Source organism: Thermobia domestica, chromosome 9 (assembly GCF_964235325.1).
Source record: "Thermobia domestica chromosome 9, izTheDome1.hap1.1, whole genome shotgun sequence".
Taxonomy (NCBI): domain Eukaryota; kingdom Metazoa; phylum Arthropoda; class Insecta; order Zygentoma; family Lepismatidae; genus Thermobia; species Thermobia domestica.
In genome coordinates, this window is record NC_137462.1 from 125,188,450 (window position 1) to 125,196,148 (window position 7,699).

Below are 7,699 nucleotides of genomic sequence, written 5' to 3' on the forward strand. Positions count from 1 at the left end.
AATCCAAACTACCGTAATGATAACAAATTTCAGGGATCTCCTACCGACCATGGAATCTGAGATCTCCTGAACCGAAGTTGTTCACGCTACCCACAAAGCAACCAGAGACAGCTCCCTAACTTGATTGTAATCTTTATACATAACATTATATATACATGTAGTGTACACAGTATATATATTTTCTTTTTTATATTAGTTCTCATTTCCCTCATGAAATTTAAGTATTCTTAGAAGAAAGGTCTGCCTCTGTTTAAGGTATAAGCCACGCAGGGACGGATCCAGGACGGACTTCTGGGGGAGGGGCGGTGGGTTATATAATACTGCTACTTAGAGCTACTTTTAAGAGCTCCAAACTCTGGGATAGGTTTTATTTATATATAAAATAAGAAACTTTCCTCTTGTGGGGGGGGGGGGCGATCGCCCCGAGTATTTTTCGTGTTGAGAATTCGCGAAGGGGAAGAGTTCCATCATTTTCATTTTTAAAGAAGCAAACAAATCAGTTGTCTTTTATAGTGTGAAACTACGGTGACTATGAAAATTCAATACTCTTAACTGAAAATAGTATTTCTCTATTTCTGGTTGAAATAAAGGGATGGATCATAGATAATCTGTCTTTTGTGCACTCAATCCATATTGAAAACCCCATTACTCGCTATTTCTGACCGGTTTTGCTCTATGGAAATCAATATTAAACCGAAGGTATTAGTAAATTTGTACCAATTCCGGTCATAGTAGAAGGATGTGGGTGAAGGTAGTATCTTTCCTTCGGACGCTGGATCAATTAGAAACACCTACGCGAGTGTTTCTATTATGTCGACCAATCTTGAAACTGCAAATTCTTAATATCTATCACTTCTGGTTTGAATAAAGGGTTAACAGAGGAAATAGAACGTATTCTTGAAATGCTGAATTTATTAAAGACTAGCAGCGTTCACCCCGCTTCGCTGCGGTCACCCCGGAACGCAATAAACTTTGTTACTTAGATAATTTTTACTTTTTCGCTTTCAAATTGCAAGCGCCTGTCATTTATGTTAACCCGCCGAGTCACGTGGTCATGCGGGTTGCATATACATACGTTTATTTTTACCTATGATGAACTATGGAGACTTGAATGGTCCATTATCTCAAGACACTGGTAATTAAAAATTAAAGTGATATGATAAAAACCATCTAGGGTCCAAATCCTAACAACCCCCCAAAAATGAAAGAAATCGGTTCAGCCGTATTAGCGTGATGAGTTCACAAAGGATTTGTACGTTCTCTTTTATATATATAGATATTTCTCACTATATCTTAGCGTTCTTCTTCTGATGCTTGATGAAAAACAGACGGACTGACAGACCGACCAACCGACCGACAGAGAGACGGGCAAAGTTGTTCTATAAGACCTCCGATACTTTTACATAGTAGTTTGGAAGTCCAATAAAACTGGGTATATTTCTCTTTGTACTTTACATAAGACTTGATTTAAAGTTTTGAAAAAAAATAAGTAAAAATTTCTTTAAAAGTCTGATCTTGACATGCGATTTCTCTATGTAAATTCACCATAGTCTCTTGGATGCATTTTAACTTAATCAAGGTTTACTTTTGTATTTTCAATACCCGTCGGAGTCCACCTTGTAGCTTTTCTCAAATCTTCTTGGGGGCCGCGGTGGCTCAGTGGTAGAGCGTTCACCTCTGGTGCTTGGGATCCCGGGTTCGATCCCAGACCCCGCCAAGTTAACTTTGTGGTGGACAAACACCGTGTGCGTGGGTTTTCTCGGGGTTCTCCCGTTTCCTCCCACTTTCTTCATTCTACCATTTCATTTATTCCTCATAATCACCGTCTCCTTTAGCCTAACCGGCATGACCGTGGGACGTAAAACTAAAAGATTTCATTTCATTTTCATTTTCAAATCTTCTTATGCCTATAGTTGGCTAGAGAAGGCACAACCTTCTAAATCCTAATATACCTAATTGTTTTGAGAAATTAAATTCCTTAATAAAACAAAGCAGTGATTCATAAAGAAAATAAAGAAAAATACATGTATGAATTAAAAGTTTTTTATTGTAGAATATAAATAATATTTTACAAATCATCTCTGTCCAAAATGTAGGTTAATTCTTCTTGATGGTCAGTCATTTCAAAATAAACATTTGAATTGTGAATTAAAATGAATTTCATATTGAGGCCGATATAATGTAGACTAGGACTTCCAGGATAGTAAATTTACATAATTTTTAATGCATGAGAGATGGTGCTGCACTTTAACCTGAAAGGAGAAAACAAAAATATTAAAAGTTTAGTTTTATAAAGTAAAGTATACAAATAATTTGTATTTAGTTGGTGCCTGAAATCGAGGAAGTGAAGGGGTTCATTATTACCAGTGGTGGATCTAGTCCTGAACCGGCGGGGCCTAGTCCCCCCAGTTTTTTGAGTGACAAAAATAATTGAAATTATTATTTGAGCTCATGATACACATATCATAGTTTGGGTTATAGTTGCCCCCCAGGTTTTACCTTCTAGATCCGCCACTGATTATTATACATATGTTCAGACTACTATCATTCCATACAATTACAAAGAGCATCAGATCTGTGAGTAGTAAACAGTAACCTTAAATATCAATATTTCTGAAATTTTAAGTTTATGGGGTGAGAGATAATTTTTTCATATTAAGAACTATACGATATATTAGAGTTTGTTCATATATACATCCGCATTCTTGAGAGGAATTTGTACTCAATATTATGAATTATCAACATTTCAGAATACCTTTTTAACCATAATATCCATATCCATAACCAAGACCAGATCGAAGCCCATATCCGTATCCAAGTCCATATCCGTATCCAAGCCCACTGTATCCGTATCCAACAGCTGGGTATCCATAGCCAATACCATAGGCTCCCAAGACTCCTCTCTTGTCTCTAGCAGTCTCTTGGGCGAAGGCAACAGCCAACAGGGCGAAAAGAACGAGAGCCTGGAAATAGAGTAAAAGCTCATTTCAAATATTGTTAGCTGGGTATACTTATTTTCTAAGATTAAATTAGGCCTATGACTTCAATTAAATATATGAATTTTTGAGTACTTTTTATAATCAAAGAGTGCTCTATTATAAGGTAATTCTAAAATGTCGATTTTGAGACAAACGAGATTTATAACGCTGGTCTTTGTGTGATAGGACAATTACCACGTATTACCTAATACGTATACAGTCAAGTTTCTTTGAATCTAGAGGCGGAATAGGACACTTCTCTATACCCATCGGTGCAGAGGAACAGGGACTTTCTTTGCAGCTTGACAACTCAATTTTAACAATTTTGCAGATGCTTTTCTTTACACACTTGCGTGAGAATTTTAATTACTATGTGTATACATAAAACTGCTTACTTTTGTAATTATATTTTGTGTATTTTCCATTTATGAAGTTTAAAAAATATCCTTCTGACATACCTGAATCAACTTCGTTTATTGAAGTAATATTATACAATGAGAATAGTAGGAAAAACACCTTAATATTACTATTATCAAAACTAAAGTGGTACATCAGGAAATTTAACACGAAATGTCTTACAATTATGAAATGCAAAACAATATAAATGCATTTTATAATTGTCTTCAGTCATCAAAGAAAATACACACACAAAAGAACAGTGATAGTTTTGAGAACTAAATGAAGTCGTGCATATCAAACATGATTTAAAACATCTGGACTTTGCTTTACGTAATTCAAGTAATGCCATACTGCTCACAATTAACCGAGTGACAAATATACCGGATTAGGACTATGGCACCAAAACACATTATACTGTAGTTCATGTTTTATATTAGTGTTACAATATGTAAAGAAAATTGAGGGGCAATTTTGTAAAATTTGTTTTCTATCAAACTGGCGCAAATGAGGACGTTGAGGTGATGAAAAATTAAGAATTGCAAGTCTATTTTCCTGTATTGACTGAAATTTACAAATAGTGTGTTTGTTACTGGTAGAAGTTTATGCGTCACTGTTAGAGGAATTTAAACCAGCAATAGTTAAAGTACTTAAATATATAGACAATCTGTCTGTTCCGGCAGAATAAAGGTTGTAAATTATATGAGTGGCAAAAAGCGACATATTTTTAATTTCATAAAATTATTTTTTTAAAAAGTTTTCTCATAAACTACACATGAGAATTTACTCTTTCTCATGTCATTTTGTTCATCTTGATCCCATCAATCGATCTTAAATTAAAATTTAAGGTATAATAATAATTCTGAGATACAGTTTATCTTACTAATCACATGGTGCACTGTTTTCTTGCTAATATATAAGAAACAGCATAAATTTAATAAGGACTATACAATTAATAACCTTCAGGATGAGTTTCGTGTTAATAGGTGGTGCAATTATTATACTGCAAGAATTTACCTATATGTTTCTAAGAAATGTCACATTTTCCCCAAAAGCTAATCACAAAAATTTCCACTTAATCTTTTCACTTCGGTAAACTCAATGATATCTATTAATTAGTATAACGTTATATTTGAAAAAATATTTTTACCACTATATATTACAAACATATAGAATTAATTTTTGGACATATTTTTCATGTGCTAAAGTTTTACTACGAAATTGCTAAATTCATAGAAATACAATTGAGATTTATTTCCTTATATTTCATAATGTAAGCTGTAGGCAGTGTTAAACTCTGTACCAAACTAAATTGAGTACTTCCGAAATAATTTTCTTATAACTAATGTTAATGGAAGAATTAAGTAAATCACATGGTAAAAGTTATATGGGATCTCTACATTTGTCGTCTACAGTGTGCGTGATGTTACTTTCACAATTATTTAGTGTTACATTAAAACGTTATGATGTACTTCTTGCAATATACTTACCAAGAACTTCATGTTTGATTGTTTATTGATTGTAGCTGAGAATTGCTATGTTGGAAGTCCTGTGATCTGAATGTTATATACCAAACCATTGACCTTGTTAACAGTGCTATATGTCATTTAGAACATATCTTTCACTTTTGCCGCTTTCCTTCCCTTTTCCTCTTAGCTAATACTAATAACTAAGGTCTTTACCATTCAGATTCCTGAATATGGCGGAAATTCAGTTGTCCTTGAAGACTGTATTCATGTTAGTCCATCGGATCAATGTGGAGAAGACATTGGTAAAATTTATGACTCAAATGTGTGTCTTCTGATTTGGTAGAGTAGATTCGGAATGTGTTACGAATTATGACTGTTAAGTTTGATTTCTTTTTATGCAACTTCCTGTTCTAGTTTGTTCTAATATTGCTAAATAAAGTTTAGAACTTCTAAACTATCTGTGCATGAATATTAGGAATCTTGTAGAAGGCCTCTGTCCGTCTGCCGACAGGTGTTAGACCAAAAGCGGTAGGAAATATTGAGAAGCTGTTTTTTGGAATGGATTCAGAGTCTCAAGGGTAAGTTTTCCTCTCCCTCATTAAGTCAGTATTCGAACCGGAAGTATAGTAATCAACGACTTCCGGTGACAGCGTTGGTCTTCAGAAATAGTAGTAATAGACAGAGAAATACGGGATTTTTTGAATTATATTCAGTATCCCAAAAAATATATTTCATTTCCATCTTATCTGTCTACTAAAATCGTAAAATGGTAGATATTTATTACTACTTCCGGTGTCAATATTGATCTCGATAGGGTGGAAACGGTAATAGGAGACTACAAACGGTTTTTTGATATGGATTAAAGATCCCAAGAATATATTTAATTTTAGATCTTATTCTTCTATTGAAACCGGAAATAATAAAAAAAACTTGTATAACTTCCGGTTTCAATATTGATTTCTATATAGTAATAATTGTAAAGGATAGTGAGAACTTTTTATAACGATTTAGCGTTGAAGAAAAAGGTTCTATCTCTAACTTAGTCCCTTTATTACAACCGAAAACTGCAGATTTTTTCCCATTCGGTTTCACTATTGAATATACGTAGTTTGTAAGTCTACTGTAGTTTCATCAATGTGAAACGTAACACAGGTGTTTAACCTATCCTATTCACACGTAGCTTAGTTTCTTTTTGGTAGACTTATCTTGGTATACTTTTGATGTGTTTGAAACTGAAACCAGAAAATATTTAACAACATGAGTATGATATCTGTTGCGATAATGTCGATATTAGTGTGTTTTCAGGGTCACTGAGATTCCTGATGTCATGTAAGTGCAAGTTCAGTCCTCATCGGTTTGGAGGTTGAGGGTTGAGGCGATAAAGGGGGGGGGAGTGACATTATGAATTTTTGTCATTACACTTTGATTAAAATGTGTATCCTAAGGTGGGGAGGAGTTGACATATTTTCTGTAAATCTATTTTCCCCGTGCAAAAAACGCAAATTTCAGCTAGTATCTACTTAAAATTCATAGGTGTATCTTTCGGACGCATGATAAATACAGACACATGATAAATACAAATAAATGATGACCTAAGAATTGTTAGGAAGAGAAAATAGGATGAAGTAAAAGAATCTGTAGAAAGTGAACAGATTTGATGTTAGCTACTAAAATCACATGGCACACCGATGTCCAAACTTGGGAGCTCAGCTCTCGAGCTCAATAAATGAATGTGAGCCCTTATGAGCATGAGCTCTTTAAGTGGAAAGGAAACCTGAGACGAAGATCGAGCTCGCGATAACTTTAATGAAGCTGAGGATAACGAGCCCGAACTTTTAATGAGTGTGAGCCCAATGAGGTTAATGAGCGCAAGTCTCATTGAGGATTGCATACCCGAGCTCAAGCGAGTGTGAGTCTAAGCTAGCGTGAAGATCATTGACATCAGCAAACGTAAGCTCTATTTAGGATACTGAGCTATGTGAACATCATTGAGATAGCTAACACAAGCTCTATTGAGGATATGAGCCAAAGTGAGCCGCATTGAGATTAATGAGCGCTATAGCCTCGTTAAAGACACTGAGGAAGCGTGTTGAGAATATTGATCTGGAGTGGGCTTCATTGAGATTAGTGAGCGCTAACTCCATTGAAGATACTGAGTTTGTGTAAGAATTTTTGAAATTATTGAGTCTAAGCCAGTGCGAGCCCGATTGCAAAATGGCTAGCTATCCCTGCGTACATAAAATCGAATCATTTATTTTCTCAACCAACTATGAACGCTTAACGACCTCACGCAACAGCAGTTCTAAATCTAGGGTTGTGCTAATTACGAGCACACATTCTTTGGTGAACATACACTTGTGGAATATAGTGTGTGAATTAGAGACGATATACAAGGTGTATCAAAGCAACACCGACAACGTTTGGGATGTGATTCCTGACACCAAGATAAGTAAAAATGTTCATGTAGGCCTATAGGGAAAAGCGCTTAGTTTCACAGTTAGGACTGTCCAAAAGTGTGGATAAGCTACATTACAATGCACAGCCGGAGCGGATCCAGTGGGGCAATCGGGGCGATCGACCCCCCAGAATAGCATAGTTTTATTTTAAGAATAAAACCTATTCTAAAAATTTTCACCTTTGTTTTATAAATATAAAATAAAACCTATTGACTTCGAACGACCGACCCCCAAATATTTCGCCTGGATCCGCCTCTGATACACAACACGCGTTCTCTCTAACACAAGAAACAATAAAGTGGCAGTCCATATCACCGTAAATTAAGCCACACTTATGCATTGGAACAATGCATATTTCAGCAATGTGCAATATGTGAACCAGGGATTCCGTATAGGACAT

General features: G+C 35.2%; 1 long non-coding RNA gene across 1 annotated transcript; it reads right to left on the minus strand.

The window, feature by feature from the left end:
• Nucleotides 1-2,027: 2,027 nt before the first annotated feature.
• LOC145694095 (uncharacterized) lies at nt 2,028-4,999 on the minus strand. The gene is made up of 3 exons (XR_014132926.1): nt 4,865-4,999; nt 2,756-2,963; nt 2,028-2,252 (listed from the first exon to the last, which is right to left on the minus strand). It is a non-coding gene; the product is annotated as an uncharacterized LOC145694095 (long non-coding RNA).
• Between the last annotated feature and the right edge of the window lie 2,700 nt (nt 5,000-7,699).